The sequence below is a fragment of the Cololabis saira genome, chromosome 18 (genome assembly GCF_033807715.1).
Source record: "Cololabis saira isolate AMF1-May2022 chromosome 18, fColSai1.1, whole genome shotgun sequence".
Classification (NCBI taxonomy): domain Eukaryota; kingdom Metazoa; phylum Chordata; class Actinopteri; order Beloniformes; family Belonidae; genus Cololabis; species Cololabis saira.
Genome location: NC_084604.1, coordinates 17,802,280 through 17,822,285, shown reverse-complemented (window position 1 = coordinate 17,822,285; position 20,006 = coordinate 17,802,280). Strand labels below are relative to the sequence as shown.

The 20,006-nt window shown below is 39.3% G+C and overlaps 1 protein-coding gene across 1 annotated transcript in view; it reads right to left on the bottom strand.

The window, feature by feature from the left end:
• LOC133418396 (regulator of G-protein signaling 6-like) overlaps nt 1-19,202 on the bottom strand; it is a 226,553-nt gene extending 207,351 nt beyond the window's left edge. Inside the window, exon 1 of the mRNA XM_061707044.1 lies at nt 19,074-19,202. The gene's annotated coding sequence lies outside the window, so the exon portion shown is untranslated. The remainder of the gene's footprint in view (nt 1-19,073) is intronic.
• Nucleotides 19,203-20,006: the final 804 nt, after the last annotated feature.

Below are 20,006 nucleotides of genomic sequence, written 5' to 3'. Positions count from 1 at the left end.
TGCCGGCGTTTTAGGAAACACTGTAGAAATAGGATTAGTGAAGACGTTCTTTATCCTTTTCATCAGTTCTCCTGCTTTCTCTTTAACTGGTCCAGCAGGTCTTTTGATGTCCACAGCTGCTTTACGGGACTGTAGCTGAAGTTTGCATATCATCTGTATGAATTGTATTATTACATCAGATGATTGTTCAACTGCATCATCAAAACTGGGGTCAGTGATCTGGTCGACCAAACGTGCAGCACGGTTCTGATGACCGTGAGGGGAAGATGAACCTCTCTCCTCTACGTGTTTGATGATTAACTCTCTGATGATGCCTGAGATCTCTGGACAGAGCTCTTGTGTGATGGCTTCGATCCTCAAATCTGATCAGATATTTCTGCAAAACTGCAGTTATGATGTAAACTGTCAGGTCCCACTTCAGCTTTTCCAGCAGGCTTTTTCCACGATCATCATGGTTGTTGGGGACCAACCATGGACAGTTGTGTGTGATGACCGTGTTCAACAAGCTGAGGAGCCTCGGTCTGACGTCGTCTGAGATGATGTTCACAATCTCTGACGACGTTATTCCCTTTATTGTCTGTTCAACAGTGATTTCTGAATCCTCCTCATCTACAACACCTTCTTTGAGTGCAGTCGGTAGGGATACAGGTTCTTTCTCAGCTGTTGGCCCGTGCTCCTCAGGTACAGACATCTCAGGATTGACTGATGGCACATCAGAAAACATTGTGGGAGAAGGATCAGTACAGGTATTTTTCATCACTTTTTCCTGTTGTTCTCCCTTGCAAGTGACGACTTCAGCAGCTTCATCAGTGTTGTCTGTTGAAGGAGGGATGTCAGCTTCTTCACTGCAGGATGGTTTAAGTCCACACAGTATCATTAGGCCTATGAAGTCTATTATCGTGCCAGTTGACTGTTGGATGGTATCATCAAAACTGAAAGAGTCAGTGAACTGGTCTACGATGAGAGCTTCCAGATAACACTTAACGGGAGATTTAAATTTCTCCTGCACATGGCTGAAGATCAGCTGTGTTATAATGTCAGGGACCTCAGAGTGGAGCTCTTTTTTGACGTCCTGGATGTCTTTGTTAGTTACGTCGCACTTGTCTGCTACTTTCTCCAAAATAGCCGCAGTAATGAATCCAGTCAGGTTCAGCTTAAGCTCTTCCAGTATGTTTTCACTGGGATCATCACAATTATCGGGGGCCAACCAAGGCCAGTCGTGTGCAATAACTGTGTTCAAAAAGAATGGCAGCTAAGGTTTGACTGTGTCCCTGATGAGGATCAATAACTCTTCTGCCGCTATACCCTCCATGGTGCGTGTAAGGAAACAATTGGTGATGGTTGTCGCAGGAGAAGACTTGGAAGGAAATCCAAAGTTACTTCAGCTGATTTAGGCTTTTGTGATGATGCTTGATATTCTGTCAGAAATACCAACTGCTTAGTTTAAACTTGTCTGTGTTATATATAATCTCTAAAGGTTGTGACGCATTAAATAAACAAACGGTGACGTTTATTCCGAATGGAACTCCGTTGCCTAGCAACCGTTAACAATCGCCCGTCATCCAACTTTCGGGTTGAACCGTGTGCAGAACTAAGATTCGTTGTAGTTCCTCAGCTGGCCGCTAGAGGCTCCAAAAGAGAGTCCATCTCCATCGACTCCCATATTAAAATGTTTCACTTTAGAATACATGTATAAACATCCAGCAGCAGGCTGCCACAGTTTACAAGTTTACCGATACCATATTTGTATTTGTTGTAATCTACAGATTTTGACTAAGTGTAGAGGAGTCTTCATTATATTTATGAAAAAAATCATCAGACAAAGAAATGCATGCAAATAGTGCAGACTGGGTGCAGCAAGTACTGCATTATAACATTGTTGATATAAAAAATTGTGCTCTTATGCACATTTCACCAAAACCTTTTACCAAACAGGAAAAGAGCAGGAAGTCCGACCTGCAGGTATATTCCAGGAAATACCATTGTTCCTGGAATCTCTGAATGCAGAAGTCCTCTCCTTATCTGTGTACATGAAATATCAATACTGCTATTAAGTTTATCAGGAGCTTGCAACGAAATACTTAGCATTGTTGAATTAATGCATTAAACAGTAACATGTTTTTGAAAAGAGATTCTTCCAGCATTACAGACAGATAATTATGATATAATAATTTGGATAAGAAGATTGAAGGGTACATTTAATTCGGAGTTACTATTTGCACCAGGGTACAAATAGCAAGCCCCCATCAGCTGAGCTATTCACACCCTGTTGACAAATAAAAACAATATTAAAACAAATGCGTTGCCCATGCGCATGTGGATGGCGCAATTTAATTTCAATTTTCAATTTTCATTCGTTCACATTTCACTGCCCTGTGATGAAGAAAGAATGAAGAAAACCATTCTGAAACTGAATTCAGAGGTAACATTACGCTTTGTATTTGTACGGAAGAGTATTAGGGCCATGCAGGAGAAAAAATATTTGAGAGGGGAAGATCTGTTTTTATTGTGCACTTCGAGAAAAAAGTCGAAATGTTGAGATTAATGTTGAAATATAATTTCGAGAAAAAAGTCAAAATGTCGAGAATAATGTTGAAATACAATTTCAAGAATAACATCGAAATTTCGTGAATGAAAGTCGAAATTTTGAGAATAAAGTTGAAATGTGTATGTAGGCATGTGTATAGATAGGTGTGTGTATGTATATATGCCCCGCGCCTTCTTCTGATCGGTCAATATATATAGTATATATACTGTATATATTGACCGATCAGAAGAAGGCGTGGGGCTAATGCGGTTAATGTAGAAAAACGGCTATTTTACAAAATAGCCGGCTAATGTGCAAAATAACCGGCAGGGCGGTGAATATGTAAAATAGCCGGCCAAACGGTTATTTTGCAAAATAACCGTCAGGGCGGCTAATGTAGAAAAACGGCAGTAGCCGGTTAATGCTGTGGATGTGTCAGACCCGACACTTTTTTGGAGAGTGTAACGTTAGGCTTCTTGAACAGCCATAAATAGCCTTGTCAACTACAAGCATGTGCAGCATATGGGCTTCTTCCATTGGCTGCTACGCACCAACTGCACTGATTGGTGACTGAAAGTGACTGGTTTGAAGCGCGAATTTCATCCATTCAACTGAACTGTAGGCTATTGTCTCGAGCTGACCGGAGCATCGAGACTGGAGAGATGATTAAAAATGTGATGTCCACGCACCATGAGCTTAAAAATATATATATATATGTGTGGTGTGATTATGTGTGTAAGTAGATATATACATAGATATAGAGCAGCTACAGTATAGTGTAAATAAGTATATTTATATAAATATTTATATGGGCATGTGTGTACAAATATATAGAAATATTCAACCATGTGTATGTATGTATGCATGTATAAGTATGTGTGTGAGTATAATTACAGTATATAATAATAAGAAGAAAATAGGAACTATGAACTATCGACCAATCAGAAGAAGGGGCGGGGCTAATTCAGGCCAATGAAAGTCAAGTACTCAATACCGAATCCGATGACACCACCCACGATTCTTCATGTGAAATCATTCAAAAGTTATGCCAGAAAATAGGGACTATCAAATATTGACCGATCAGAAGAAGGCGCGGGGCTAATTCATGCCAAGGAAGGTCAAGTATTCAATACCGAGTCCGATGACCACATGTCTTTATCACAACCCGTTCAAAAGTTATGGCAGAGAAAAGTTTTCTAGGGGGCGCTGTTGAGCCATTAAACCACGCCCATTAATGCAAACCATGAAATATCAAATTTATCGCCAAGCCTGGCTTGCATGCAAAATTTGGTGACTTTTGGGGAACTATCAAATATGGACCAATCAGATGAAGGGGGGCGCACTTTTTGGCGTCTATCGTCGCCACGGTAACTCTTTTGACTGAGAAAAGTAATGAGCGTCATCGCAGGATGAAGTCACATATTTTGATGAATAACACAAATGGGTGCACCTTACGGTTCGGGCCGTATTAACTGCCGAAGGAATGGCATAAATTGCACCAAAATGACACGATTAATTCAAAATGGCTGACTTCCTGTTCAGTTTCGGCCATGGCGCCAAGAGACTTTTCTTTAAGTTGTGACGTGATACAGGTGTGTACCGATTTTCGTGCATGTACGTCAAACTGTATTGTGGGGCTTGAGGCACGAAGTTTTCTAGGGGGAGCTGTTGAGCCATTAGGCCACGCCCATTAATGCAAACCATGAAATATCAAATTTATCACCAGGCCTGGCTTGCATGCAAAATTTGGTGACTTTTTTGGCACGTTTAGGGGGGAAAAAAGGCCATAATTTCGTCAGAAGAAGGAAAATAAAAATTAATACGGATACAATAGGGCCTTCGCACTGCAAGTGCTCGGGCCCTAATAATAATAATGTTATTTAGCAGTGTGAGTACAGTGTGTGAATATTCATAAATACAGGTTAAATGATCAGTGAAAGGGGGTAGGACTAAATAAGTTTACACTTCTTCCTACTGATTTTTGGCACATGTAAATCAAGATAGCAAGTTTTAAAGGATGAAATTCTTTGTTTTGTGGTTTCGTTTTCTTAAACTTCTCATTAAGTGTTTTCTTTTTTCACATGTACAAAAATAAAATAAATCAAATCAAATCAAATACATTTCGACTTTTTCTCGACATTTCGACTTTTTTCTCGAAATGCATAAAATGAAAAAAATATGGAGCCACAAGTTATTAATGCGTGGCCACGCATTATTGTTTTTTTTTCAAATGTCAGCAAAGGGGCTCCGTAAAAAAAAATCTTCCTCCTCAAATATTATTTGTATTTTTCTCCTTTCTGGCCCTAATACTCGCGCTATTACGCAGGATGAATGCATCATGCGTCCCGCCACAACACTGTTCCACAACGTTTAACAACACACGCTTTGCACACAGATCAGTTGCACATTCACGGAATGAAAGTTTTTCGTGAAAGTTTTTCCGGTTTATGTAAGTAAATGTATCACCAGATGGAGCCTTGATGCATACGTTTGTGCAGTCTATGGCACCGATGACACCTGGCATGTTTGCAAATGCGCTGAATTCCTGCATCACTTCTACCTGCCATTGTGCACCATAGTAATAATAATCATTATTTTCTCCATATTCTGGTCCCTGGCTTCCTTGTGTAAGGTATCCCGGTAAATTCCAGTTCCTTTTCCGGCATTTTAACATATTTTTTTGCGTTCCGTCTGTTCACTTGGTGCTACTCACTGCTACTACACTGCTGTTTGTTTACACCATGGATCTATTAATAAAATCTGGATGGGAGATCGAAAATGGCCGCCCATTCATTTCAATGCAGTTTGCTCAGCCAGCGCATACGCCGAAAAAATCTCTGACTTCCGGGTTTACTTCCGCATTATGTGGCCCATAGAGCATGCGCAGTTGAGTCACCTCCCATGATGCTCTGGGGCCTCCCATCATGCCCCGGGGCAATGACGCGAATATTATTTTAATATGTATTAATATAATATATGAATTAATGTATATTATTACATGTATAGTATTACATATATTATTAATGTATTAATATAATATAATTACATAATATATATTAATATAATTCATCCATGGAATGCACGGACACGGCTGTGACGTCAGCCGTGACGTCACGCCCAGAAAGAGACTTTTCTTTGACTTTTCTGGCCGTTATAAAACATTTTTGACGGATATAAAGTCCATGACTTAAAAATATAGAATATAAAGATTAGTAATTGCCGGTGATTACAGCTGGAGGTGTCCTGTGAACAGTTTTAGAGGCTTCTCTTTTACTATTGCGGTCTATGGGAAAAAAGCTTTCTGGGCCCCATGGGATTTTTTGTTGCAGTACCGCGCCTGGCCACTGGGAAAAATCGGCGTGCCTTCTGAGTGCGAGACCCGGGGGCTGGTTTACACTCACGAGGCTGCCAACATGGCCGCCGCGTCCCAGAATGCACCTTGGTGATCAAGCCCTATACAAGTAAATGGACTTATTTTCATAAAGCGCCTTTCTACAAAGAAATTTAAGTTTTACATCTCATTTATTCATTCACACACGCACTAATATACTTGGGAAACAGTTAAGCACCAAATATAATATATTTAATTTTCTCAGATGGCAAAAATAAGAACTTTTTTGATCCCACATAGGGGTAATTCACATTGTGTCAGCTATAGAAAACAAGGTAGTACCGAAAAACAATATATATCTCCCCTCACAAAAATAAGAAAAATAGAGAAACATATTTTCTCATCAACAAAACATGTTGTTATTGTCTGAAACATGGTTCAAATGTTATTTTGTTGTCTGAAAAATGGTTCAAAAGTTATTTTGTTGTCTGAAAAATGGTTCAAAAGTTATTTTATTGTCTGAAAAATGGTTCAAATGTGATTTTATTGTCTGAAAAATGGTTCAAATATGTTATTTTGTTACTTGAAACATTTTAAATATGTTTTGACGCATGTGAGAGGCCTCCAGACCGCCAGCAGGTGTAGCGTGGTGCAGAAGGAAACTGTCCTCCACTACATATTTAATTTAAAGTTTTTAATTTGGTCTTCAAAGAGCAAATATACGTTTTACAACCATCGCAGTTCGCTACAAAAACAGTAACCTTTCCACTCGAGTGCGTACTCTTCCTCTCTGGAGTCTTCACGCCAGACTTCTGCTGTTCCTCCAAGCACCGTGTAGCGTCTCCCTGCTGGTGAGACTCGGATATGGCGCACTGCCAGACAAAATACATTTTTGAACAATAAACAGAACCTCTTACTTTAACAGAAAACACTCAGAAAACATCACCTGAACTGGGACTGAGCTGCATCAAACAAAGTGCAAATTAAACATGCAAATATCATAACTGTCGGCATATCCTCCCACTGATAACTCTGTGTGCCACACAGGCATGTTTCCATTACCCCGACCACATAAACCAAATAAATATATGTAATGGAAGCTGTATTGGAAATCTTTTCAAATTCCTTCACTGGAAGGTTGAGATGGGTAAGACAAACTAGCTCTTCAACCAATTCTTACAATATTAGTACATATGAAGTATTACAGCTTTATAATTCCATTGCTCTTGATGAGTGACTTATTGTTTAACATGTCAAGGGACCAAATTAAATCAACCAAGTCTAACAAAGCAGAACAAAATTGGGAATGAACAAATCAAATAGTAAAACTGAGATGGATAAAATCAGTGACATGTTAAAAGTACATTTCAAACCAACCCGTTGCCAATGTCTTTCACAACGGTTGAATCCACTGGCTGAAACACCCACCAAACCGGTGGTTGGAGGTTTTCCTCTGAACCGTAGTCTGTATATCGTTCTGAACTAGAGCCGCACTGACTGCAAGTTTCATGTGATGAAGCAGCTTGGCCCCCTGCAGGGGCAGGTTGCCCAGTCCTACCCCCTACAGGGCTTTGAACTGGACTCAAGAACTTTTGTTGTGACTCCAATTTCCTACCCCATGTGAAGGTCCCGACACCTCGGAAGTTGGCTCAAACAGATTTGAATCAACGAGAGCACCCTATGGGGTGATTTGGAGGTCTGTGACAGTCATGACAAATGTCTGATAATGACATTTGGCCCGAGTCACATCCGACTGTAAATTACTTTTTGTCTCTCGCCTGATTGGTGTATTCTTGCTTTAACTTCTTGTATAAGAAGCTTGTTTCATTTTCACTCGGGGTCAGCCCACCGAACTAGACACTGTCTGTATCTGTCTGCTGAACGCCGGCTAGAATAAAATCTCTCATCACACAGCGGACTCTTGAACTGGACTTTGTAATATTCTTCAACAATTTGGTGCCGTTGACCCGGATAACAATAGACTTTCGATGGGAACTCCTTTTTCCAGACCAACGACACAACCAGCGACTTCTATCTAAATTTAATCAGAGGTAAGGGGTCCATTTTTACAAAATCCCAAATTATTGTTTCTGGGCTGTTGTCGAAAGTCTGTGAACTGGAGTGCCAGAGAAAGTTGACGTTATCTTGAAATTTAGGTAAGTCCGCTGTGTGGTTGTGAAGGTTATATTTTATTATTATTTTGTGTTATTGGGAAGGTTATTGTAGAGATGTTTTTTAGGAATGCTGGCAATTTCATAACACTTGAATTTGATTGTGTTGTGAGAATGTTCTGCTTCTCCTGCCTTAAGAATCTGACTCGCTCTTCTAAAAAAAGGTTTAATATCTCGGGTAACATTAAAGAGAGAAATGGCGCCATGGTTGGTCTGGTACCAATAAAAAGATAGTCCAGGGGGACTATTCTTATGCATATGCAGGACGTGGGGTCCGTAAGTGTTGGAACACTGATATATTTGTGAGAAATAGACATACTGTATGTAGAGAAACTGCCCTTTTATTTTATAAGTGGGGATGACACGCTCTCCCCAAAATGGAGTATATTTCATTTCTGCAAGAATCGACTCGCTCTTCTTTGCATCAACAGGAATGATTTATATGCTCAGGTAGACTGATAGTTGGAAAGTTTTTGGGAAGTTTTTCAGTTCTTTAAATACATGTATGGTAATCACGGTACCGATAGTTTTATTTGTTAGTTTTGTTTGTTACTTAGTTAGTATTAAATATTGTTAAAATAACTAAAAAGCACTTCAAACTCCCTCAGATTTTTGGAGGGATGAAGGTAGACGCCGTAATGCAGAATCTCAAATAGCTTCGCTTACTGATCAAAATAAAAAGCTGATGGCTAGAAGGATTTAAAAACACAACGCAGACGAAAAAGAAATTAGAGAACCAGTTAAATGATAAAATCAAAACCTTTATCCGGTGAAACTGATTAAAGAATCAAATGACGATGACACTTCTGATGACGACTGGATTTTACAAAAATCCAAGATCTGTTGCCTACAAAATTTGGAGCCAAATAATGGTAAGAGATTTTAAATTAATAAACAAAATGGCTAGAGGAAACAGCGGTTAAACTAACTTTGCCACATGATTTGAAAAGTAAAGTACTTGATGCGCAAAGTACTTGATGCTTGTAGAATTCCCTTTTAATCCCACAGCTGTTGCCAAAATCACACCAGAGCAAGCTCAGACCTTTTTTCACAGTATTTATTGCCTTAACAGTTCAAAGGAAAAATTGATAATCCCAGGGAACTTTATGCTAAAACAATTTTGACAGCAAAAGAGAATTGTGGTCTGTCACGAGATCAGATTGATGGATTCCCTCCAGGGTACATGCAAAATATATATTTGCTAATTGCCCTCCACAAAGGGTAGGCCTGGATAACGCAAAAAAAAAAAAAAAAAAAGAATCTGAAATGTATGAAAATACTAATGTCTTTTTCAAAAGTGTTTCCTACACAGGTTGAGCGCTGAGAGGAGGCGCAGAGGAAACAGCCAATGATCGGCTCCCATTGGGGTGAGCCAAATCAGAGCATCCCAATTTACATAATCTCTCTCCTGCCTATGGTAACTTCATCATGTAAGTGCATGGAAATCTGTCTGTGGCCTACTATAACGTCTCTGAATGCATGTATAACTAATCTCTAACTAGAGGTGTCAAGTAACGAAGTACAAATACCTCATTACCTTACTTAAGTAGAACTTTTGGTTGTGTATGCTTCACTGGAGTAATTATTTTTCAGACGGTTTTTACTTTTACTCCTTACATTTTCACGCAATTATCTTTACTTTTTACTCCTTACGTTTTAAAAACAGCCTTACTCTATTTCATTTCGGCCTTTAAAAAAACTATCCAGTTAAATTGTGCCATCCGGATAGAGTGAATTTGGTTGTGGTTGGATGAGAAGTATAAACATATTTGGTTTGTACGTGTCTGGTCTCTGAAACACATGTTAATGCTCAATAATGCAAATATATGGTTCTTTAATATATTTGCATTATACTAAGATGCATTCATTTTCAATAGCTTTTAGCCTTAATGGTTTTTCCCCGCTTATATTACTTTTACTTTATACTTTAAGTACTTTTGAAACCAGTACTTTATACTTTTACTTGAAAAAAAAAAATAAAAAATAAATAAATAAATTTTGAGTTGATACTTCAACTTCTACAATACTTCAACTTCTACAGGAGTATTTTTGAACTCTAATATCTATACTTCTACCTGAGTAATGAATGTGAATACTTTTGACACCTCTGTCTTTAACACTCGTCCTGACTTTTCCTGTTTTCCTCACTGACGGCTCTGCTTATAAAAATGGAATACCATACGCAGGTTATACAATTTGTGATAATTCTTAATTGTTGAAAGCGCCCTCCTCCTCCAGCTCCACCCAAGTAGATGAAACTATATACTGATCAAAAGGTAAAACTGTTACAATCTATACAGATTCCAGATATGCTTTTGGTTGTGTATATTGTATTTTATAGATTTTATATATTGTGGGCGAACCAAGGATTTATTTCATCCTCGGAGATAAATGTGGTTAATTGATTGGTGAACTGTTACAAGCCTGTCAACTACCTTCATCTATTGCTTTGTTAAATGTGAAGCCCACACCCAGTCCAACCCTGTTTTCACTAGGAAATGCTTCAGCTGACCATGCAGCAAAAGAAACTGCCAAATTTGGCTTACCTGTCTATGTAAAACTTTGCCCTTCTATACCCGCTAACGACCTGGTTTCTCCTAATGATGTAGCTCTCCTACAAGAAGACTACTGAGGTGAAGAAAAAAACGGATTGTAGCATTCCCATGGTTGTAAAAATGTAAATAATTATGGGTCAGCAACGACGGCCGCGTTGTTGCACCCACATCCTTGTACACGTGATAGCTGATCACAGTTAGCAATCACAGATGAGAAAAAAAGGGGAATGTGTCAGATAGTGTTGAAAGACTGATAAGCTCCAAGATTTGCATCCTATAAAAATATTGCAAACATTATCAACACCTTCCCCCCACCGTGATTTATTTTTTTGAAGCTCTACAAATAGACATTATGTGAGGGATATGAAATTATTCTTGTATGAAAATGTTCATGTATGAAAATGTTTTTGTATGTGCAGAGAATTTTAAACTGGACTTAAATGGACAATGTTGACACCTGTTAACACCCATTAGGAAGCACAAAACTCACGCCTCATGAAAGGATTATGGGTAGACCTATGACCATACAAAGCAATTCAGTTCTGTATATATGAAGAAGATGGACTTCCATGCCATGGATGAATCCATGATATCATTCTGTTGTACTCTAAACTTCTGCTGTTCAGTCAATCCACAGAAAAGTAAAAGCTGTCCAGTCTCTTCTTAGTGGCAAACCATGCCACAACCCGGAGACTGGGTTTGTGTCGGAGAGGGCCTCGGTGGTCCAGGGCTCAGCACGTCCTGCACCACCGACACTCAAGGGTGGGGGGCGCTGGCCTGGTTCCACGCGTCCCACTGCGGGAGCATAGCTCCTCGACCATGCACCGGAGACCGGCCGATTCCTTCTTCTTTCTGTGGTAAAGGGAAAGCCCAGCTCCAACACCCAGGACCTCCACGACTGGTGGAGGAGCGGAGGAGCGGAGGAGCAGAGGAGCAGCACAGGCCCCGCAGACCCCCACAAGCGAGACAATTATGGTGTAGCATCGAGATGTGACTCCACATACTCTCCTTCTGAAGAACCGCTTGTTAAGCCTAAAACAAGCCAAAAACCACTGCCCGATTCCATTGAGGATTCGGCAAGGACTGCAACAGGGGGCATGCCGATGCTCTCACGGGAGATGGCTGCTCTAGGGATGATGGCCTTGCGGAATCGTGCTACATTGGACTACTTACTAGCTTCTCAAGGGGAACTTGTACTGTCATTAAAACTGAATGTTGTACATTTATACCCGCAATGCCACAGTCCAAGAAATAACGCATCACTTGAAAGACATTGCTAAAACGTTACATACAACTGTCGCAACTAGTTTTTTGATTGCTTTAAAGAACAGTTAGGACACGTTGGTTACTTGATATTTGAATTTGTTTTGTTGGCTTGTTGTTATTTGACTTCTGATCACATGTTTAAGGTTCACTTGCAAAATATGTATCACTACTCCACTGTAATTCAACAAAAAAAAAAAAAAAAAAAAAAAAATTGTGAATTGATGAAGCAGCTTGGCCCCCTGCAGGGGCAGGTTGCCCAGTCCTACCCCCTACAGGGCTTTGAACTGGACTCAAGAACCTTTGTTGTGACTCCAATTTCCTACCCCATGTGAAGGTCCCGACACCTCGGAAGTTGGTTCAAACAGATTTGAATCAAGAGAGCACCCCATGGGGTGATTTGGAGGTCTGTGTCAGTCATGCCAAATGTCTGATAATGACATTTGGCCCGATTCACATCCGACTGTAAATTACTTTTTGTCTCTTGCCTGATTCGTGTATTCCTGCATTTGTTAAACTCCTTGTTGTATAAGAATCTGATTACAACCTCACTCGACGTCAGCATTTCTACCAGACCTCTGGCCTGTGTAGACGTGCTCACCGCCGGCTCAATAAAACCTCATAAAAACCACAAAGCGGACTTCTGAACTGGTTTGATAAATTCCACAACACATGGCAGAATCAGATTTCTGGATTTTGTATCGTGACGATCTGATATTAACTTTGCTGGTTCGAAGTTTCTGAAAGACTGTACTTGTCCAATTTTTTAAACTCTCTAGGCTTTACAACGTTTTCTTTAAACATCATGGTTATTATTCCACAGCATATATTATATAATTGTTGTCATAAAAGTAGTAGTAGGAGTCATATATAATATATATGTGTGTGTGTACCAGTCAGGTCGATTTATAAATTGATTTAGAGGCTTTTGATTGATGGTTTTTTCACCTCATGGTTAGTCATTCATCAAGACATGAAGCTCAGAAGTTCATGTATCCACCACGATACATCTGAGCGTTACAGGTTCACAGAGACTGTCCCATACAGATGTTCCAGATATTTGACATGACAATCAGAAATCCATACTGAAATGTTCACTTTGAATGTATATTTTCTAATCGGTTCTTAGGAAACAAGAAAATACATTTAGTTGCCATAAAAAATGGGGTAAAACAAAAATATTAGTCTGGTTGGGTGTCCAGTATTAATGATTTATAACTATATCTTCTTTGACTTCTTTTTCTTCTAACCTGGACAATGTTCAGGTTAATCATGACCTCTAAACCCGCAGGTGTTCTCACATTGCTCCTGCTCTCGTCCTGCTAGAATCTAGCATCTAGCAGCTAGATGGCACTGTCGGGCTGCACAGAGCTTGAGCCGTGTTTGTTCACAGAGCTGCAATCAGAGGAGCTAATGCTGCCCCGGGAGGGTTGTAGTTCAGTATTAAGGGGAACTGATGTGCTACACCAATGTTTCACTGGTGTCACTTTCATGATTAAGACGCTCATGATAACATCTGATAATTTGATTCTCTAATCAATTTCCAACCCTCCTCTCAAGGTTGTAACCTTGAGTTTGGGATAATGAAACATCAGTCTGGTTTAACAATGTGCACAGAGGCTGCTAAGCACCCATCTATTCCCAACCCGATGGAGCCGATAAGGATCCAGCTTTAACGGGGTCAAAAGGAGGGTTAAAAGAGAAATGGGATCCTTTCTTATTGATACAGACGCCACAATGACTAAACCATTGGGATAATACAGGAAATCATTCTGACATTAAATGAAGAGGCAATTTATTTTCATGATGTGATCTCCCAAACGTCCTGACAATTATGCTTTTGTTCTCTACATGGATCCTGAACTAAACAGACACAGACATTTTAGGAATAATTAAAACGGCTTTGTGAACTCAGATGAAGTGACAAGCGATTAATCTCTCAGATAATCGTCGTAATATTGATTGTCTGGTTTTACAAGTGCTTAATATCTCATGCCTGAGGATTAACAACTGGACAATGAGGTATTTGTCCAGGGGTCCTAGGCACAATACTCTGAGAGCTGGGGGGGGGGGAAATAAAAATGTAAGAGTCATTATTAGAGTAGAAGATATACAGTTTGCAGTCTGTTAGTTTTGCTAGGCTACTAATTACCTTCTCCATAAACCCCTTTCTTATCTGCATATATTTGAAGTAATGCTTAGTCATAACTTAGATCATTTCCTTCAGGTGCTTTTACGTTTTCTGAATGGGTCTAAATCTCCACACATCTGATCTCTATCTATCTATCTATCTATCTATCTATCTATCTATCTATCTATCTATCTATCTATCTATCTATCTATCTATCTATCTATCTATCTATCTATCTATCTATCTATCTATCTATCTATCTATCTATCTATCTATCTATCTATCTATCTATCATTTAAAGGACAGAATTCATATGAGTTGGATGCTTTCAACTCTTCACATCTTCTTATCGCCTCATTAAAACCAACCGTGTATTTGATCCACGGATAGTTGGGGAGTACTAACTCAAATACCTTTGTAGAGGAAGTAATTAGAAAAAAAATACCTTGTAAGCTAAAGCAGCTGATAGGCTAACATATATCCTACTGATATCATCGTGAAGCAGCTTGGCAAAGCAAAGCCAAGCAAAAAGGACCTTTATAAATGTGAAGGGATTAGTAAATAACCTATCGAGCAGACATGAAGGAGCACTAGCCTTCATTAGCATTCTTAACTTACCTTATCTCAGTGTGTTTTGCTGTGGGCAGCTATGGCAAGAAGCTTCAGCACAAGAACCTGATTGATTGATCATATTTGACACGAACAATTCAGGGACCTCTGCATCACCCCATAAACAAAACAAAAACATAACACATACACTTTGAATAACAAAATGAACCAAGGTATTTTCTGTGTAGCTATTATTTCAGGATTGACTGATATCTTTTATTTTGATCATAAGCACAAAAAATAAATCAATAACATAAAAAAAAAAAATCATTAAATAATAAATGTACCATCGTAAACAAAGTAGACGAAAATTAATAGATATAATAACAAATGTGTTATGCTCGAAAAAGGAGTAGGAAGAAGTAAAAAACTTATGAACTCCTACATCTTGAGCTCAATACTATTTTTTCCAGTTGTACCCTCTTTATTAAATATGAAAGAAAAGAATAAACTTGACATAGTTAAAGGTTGGAAGGCTACATATATCACGGTTTTAGTTTAATAACTGCAAATGTAACACTGAAGCTGCTACTTAAAACACTTATTTTAATGTTCTATATTACTTTTGTACATCTGCCTGTTTTGTTGTGTACTGAAGTAATGTAGTGTTGTTATATATGCAAAGAGCTGAATGCAACACCAAGATTTTACAGTAATTTCCAATAATGTCCCGCCACCTGATATTATGACCAAAGGCAGAAGCTACTTTTTTATTCATCCAGGGTTTTTCCTCTTGTCCTGCAGCTAAGTGAGCAAAGATCCATTTGCAGGATATGGACAGACTTCACGACTTCATGGACAGGCTGCATTCACAAAAGCATTTATTTTAGGAGGATCTCTAGAAACTCTTTCCTTTCAGTTTCATCACAACACGAATGTTACAAATGAAAGTGGCCATCCATCCCAGCATAATTTGCCTGCTGAGAGAAACATCATTATTACAATATCATAATTGCTGGGTCTTCATGTCACCACTGATGTTCTTGGAGTGAAACTTAATTGATATATTATTTCCTATTCTCCAAAGATGCGCTCCTGCTCCATTTTGCAATTTTCTGGCTTTGATGTCATCTAATGAAATCATCAGGAGAATCAATTTCTTCTCTATTCCCCTGACAGCCCATTAAGACCCATTGCTACAGGAAGTCTGGGCAGCCAACCATGTTTCATACTTCAGTGGCATCTAAATGCAGCAAATAAGATATGACGAAATCACAATGTAAAGCAACATTAATGAGCATATAGTCATTGCTAAAAACTATGCTCCCTCACAATTTACTTACCAGTCTTTTCCCAATCAACAATCTACTCCTCTATTTCTCTATGCTTCTAACAAACATGTCAGGACAAAGTTTCAATCTAGTCGGAAACATCACAAATAGTGAGTTAGACGTAAAGAGGGGGCTAATGGAGACGGATGCATTGATCGGAGGATACGAGGGGAGATTATGTGTTGCGTTGTCAACATATGGGAAATAATAACAACTCTTCCATCAAAATTTCATACGATAAACTTCCTCTGCAGCTCTTACAGTAAATAAAGACATTGGGAAACGCATCAATCAGATCCTGGCACAGAAAACTCTGAAGTAGTCACCCTGTGCTGCAGTCGGTCCGTCAGTTAGGCCCTGTTGCCGGTCTGAAGCAGTTCGGCTGGATTCTTACTGACACAACCAGTAGAGATTGTTACACCTGTCTACACCCCACCCCCCCGTAAAAGACGATCCACATTGGAAGCCACTCAGGAGAGGACGGCATCTCCTCTCTGGGATGCAGGTACGGCAGGCATGACAGACAGATTGACAGGCAGACTATTTCACAGAGCAGTAGACGCCATCAAGCTCCCAACTGCTGGTATAATGATGAATGAGCTCCAACGCTCACATGCACGGGTGAGGAGGTAATGATAAGAAAGTGAAGGAGTGACGGGGAACAAAAGTGGACGTTCAGGTGTGCGATGCTCGTGGTGAGTTTAAGTTTGGCAAATTAAACTTGCAGACTTTGTATATTGTATTCAGACAATAAACTGTATATATGAATATGATTGAAAATGCATAGGCCCAAAGCCGCTCCGTAGATTGTAATATTGACAAAATATTTCCCTCCTGCCCTCAGGCAGGCGCTTCAGGAGCTTATGTCAAGGACCAGCCGTCTGAGAAACAGCTTCTTCCCCAGAGTTACTCTTTGTTACTCTTTTGAACTCTACCCCCCTCTGATCCTCATTACACCACTCTATCTGTACACACTTTATGCCATTTGTTTGCACTCCCAAGTCAAAATGCACTGAATATTTGCACTACTTTAGCAACCTCAGATTGGTTGTTTATATCTCTGCATTATTTAATATTATTTAATGTTAATTTCATCTGTCTAATTTTTTTTGTGTCTAACTTGGTTCAAATAGTACCAGGTCAGGCCTTAAGCCACCCTCATGTATAGCACTTTATAATTTATAATCTGTGTATAGTACTGTATTTACTGTAATACTTTCTGTTGCACTTCTGGTTGGATGCCAAACTGCATTTCGTTGCTCTGTACTTGTACATGTATGATAATAAAGTTGAATCTAATCTAATCTAATCTAATCTAATATTTAAAGTAAATCTTACACTAATAGAAAATGTTCTCATCCTAAATAAATTTAATGAAAGACAGCATGAGGACTTTTCTTAGGAATTCAATGTGGCTAATAGATTAGCAAACAGCGAAAAATATATGAAATAAGGAAAATGATTCTGGACACGTCCACTTGACGTCAATCAAAGTTAGTTCCCAGCTGGAGGTTCTGCAGGTTCTGCAGGTCCAACTCTGCACAGATCGACTCGCTTTAGGCCCCGCCCCCTAATGGTCAGTCAGGGAACTGCAACTTGTGTTATATCTGTTGGCCTCAATCTGCAAGTTTTTTGGGGTTTTGGTGTTTACTTAATAACTTAAGTGAGACAATAAGTTTCCCTGGAAATGACAACGTTGTAATCACATGTTTTTTCTTAATTCACTCACACCAGAATTAATTCTTGTTCCAGCTGGTCTGTTTTTGCCAATGTTGTCTTCTGTTAACTCGCTAGTTGCACACTCTGTTTTAAATCAAAGACCAAAGATATAAGCTAAATGAAGACAGGATTGCAGCAGAGAGGAACTACAGAGTTGGGTGATAATTCTCTGAGACTAAATCACAATGGATGACCTTTTTTTCCTCCTGTTTATTTTGTTTAACCCCCTCTTAAAATATAACTAAAAACCATCTTGCAAAAGGATCACACCACCTGCAGGGTCAAAGCGATTTCACCTTTGTAAACATCTGCCTGGCATCTGCTCCAGTGTCCTGCCAAAGAGCAACTGAGTACCGGTATCCAGGAACTGAGTCAGACTTGTTTGATAACTTACTGCTGGACATCTCGCCAGGAAGGAGCTAAAAGACGGTAAATGATGTCTGTGTTTATCCACGCTGCTCCAAAAGCCTGTTGTCATCATTGCTTTTATCATCACTTTTTCCTTTCCTTGTCGTTTTGTCCACTTCAGTTCTGTGTGATCATTTTCGGTGTGTTTCACAGTTTAGAAGTCCATTTCTGAGCCTGTAATGACCTCTGTAACTCGGTACTCGCGCGTTTGACCTGAACCATATTTGAGTTTAGCCTTTGATCCCAACCACAGATGAGTAACGTTTCTCGACTCTGTCTTGTTCTGCTATATTTGTTGAGAAAATATGCCCACTTTGCAGAAGTTGCTGCTGCAGAAGGTTTCAGCAGAAAGTCTTTTTGCCTCTGTCTGTCTACAGAATATTGATGAGTCACTCTGACCTAGAGCATATACGTATATATATCTATACCAGGAGCAAATTTAATGCTGACGTGGCTGATAAATGACTGAGCTTTTATTGGTTTTCACATAATCCGCGCTTTATTCTCCGCGCCAGTGACGTCTTGACGGATAATATGAAAGATTTTGAAAACATCAATTGTGAGAACTCACCTGGAGCCGGTTCTAGGGGATTTTAATAGTGTAAATTCTTTTCATGTGGATGAATAACTGTTTGACTGTCAGAGTGGGAGGGGTGTGTTTCTTTAATAAAGTGAAAAGGTTGCTTCTCGCAACAAAAGCAACTTTTAATACTTAAAAAAAACTTCAGGGAGAGCTATAAGGTCTCTGTTTGGCTACCATTTCCTCCAGGTCAGCGGCTGCAGTGAGGAAATTTATTATTGCTTTTCTGCAACAAGAACACGGAGACAAGGGGTGCAAATGTCACAGAAGACATCCAACAAATAAAATAAGCTATCTTCCTTCAAGTCCAAAGATTGGAAAAATGTTGTGCAGCAACTCAAGCCAGTTTATCATTTCTGGACTTGTTTCTTTGCGAAGCGGAGATAAGGAGCCATCCATTACGGGCCCTGCCTGCGACCTGAGGATCCCATTATGGCCCGAACAATATGTTTGAGGTTTACATCGAACAGCACACAAAGGGAAAGCCAAAGAACCAATTTCCTCTTACCTTCATGAATAAAGAATCTCATTCATCTTCCCCCGCACATTTATAAAGGCAGACAACAGCTGAGTGGAGACCCATTATCAAGCTGTCTTCAGCGTTTCAGCGACGCGCTAAAGAACAAACGCGGGCTGATGGAGGCATGTCCTTTCTGCTGTGTTCAGATAGGAAACCTGCAGCACTGGGGATCTTGAATCGTTTCTGTTGACCTTTGAATTTATTTATTTTGTTTATGGTCTGTTGCAATAACTTCCTCATGTGTCAATGCGTGTAACACGTGCATCGATCACGACTCCCCTTATAAGTCACACTAAACTTAAAGCACCTCTGATCACAACCTGGGGAACTTTCCATCCATCCGGGCAGCTTTCTCTTTCAATGTATGTTTGAGAATATATAACCTTGTATAAGATAAACAGAATGCTATTAAAATCACCACATCCGGGCAGAAGAGCATGAGAAAAAAATCTGTGTAAACTCCTCTCAGCATCATACAGCTCTATTTGAAATGACAGCACCTCTACTACAGATTTATTTGGTTTTCTGCTGTTTCCTATCTATATATATGTATATACAGTGGGGAGAACAAGTATTTGATACACTGCCGATTTTGCAGGTTTTCCCACTTGAAAAGCATGTAGAAGTCTGTAATTTTTATCATAGGTACTCTTCAACTGTGAGTGACAGAATCTAAAAAAAAATCCAGAAAATCACATTGTATGATTTTTAAGTAATTAATTAATATATATATATTTACACAAACAAAGTAAATAAATAAGAAAAATAAATAAATGTTGCTCAAACTGGCAAACTGCGTCCTCCATCACCATGCCACCCTTGGCCCCTACAACACTGCACTTCTTCTAGCATTCCTACTCATACTGTAAAATATTACGTATTTGTTGTTACAGTAAAGAATTGTGTGTTGTTTTCTATTTG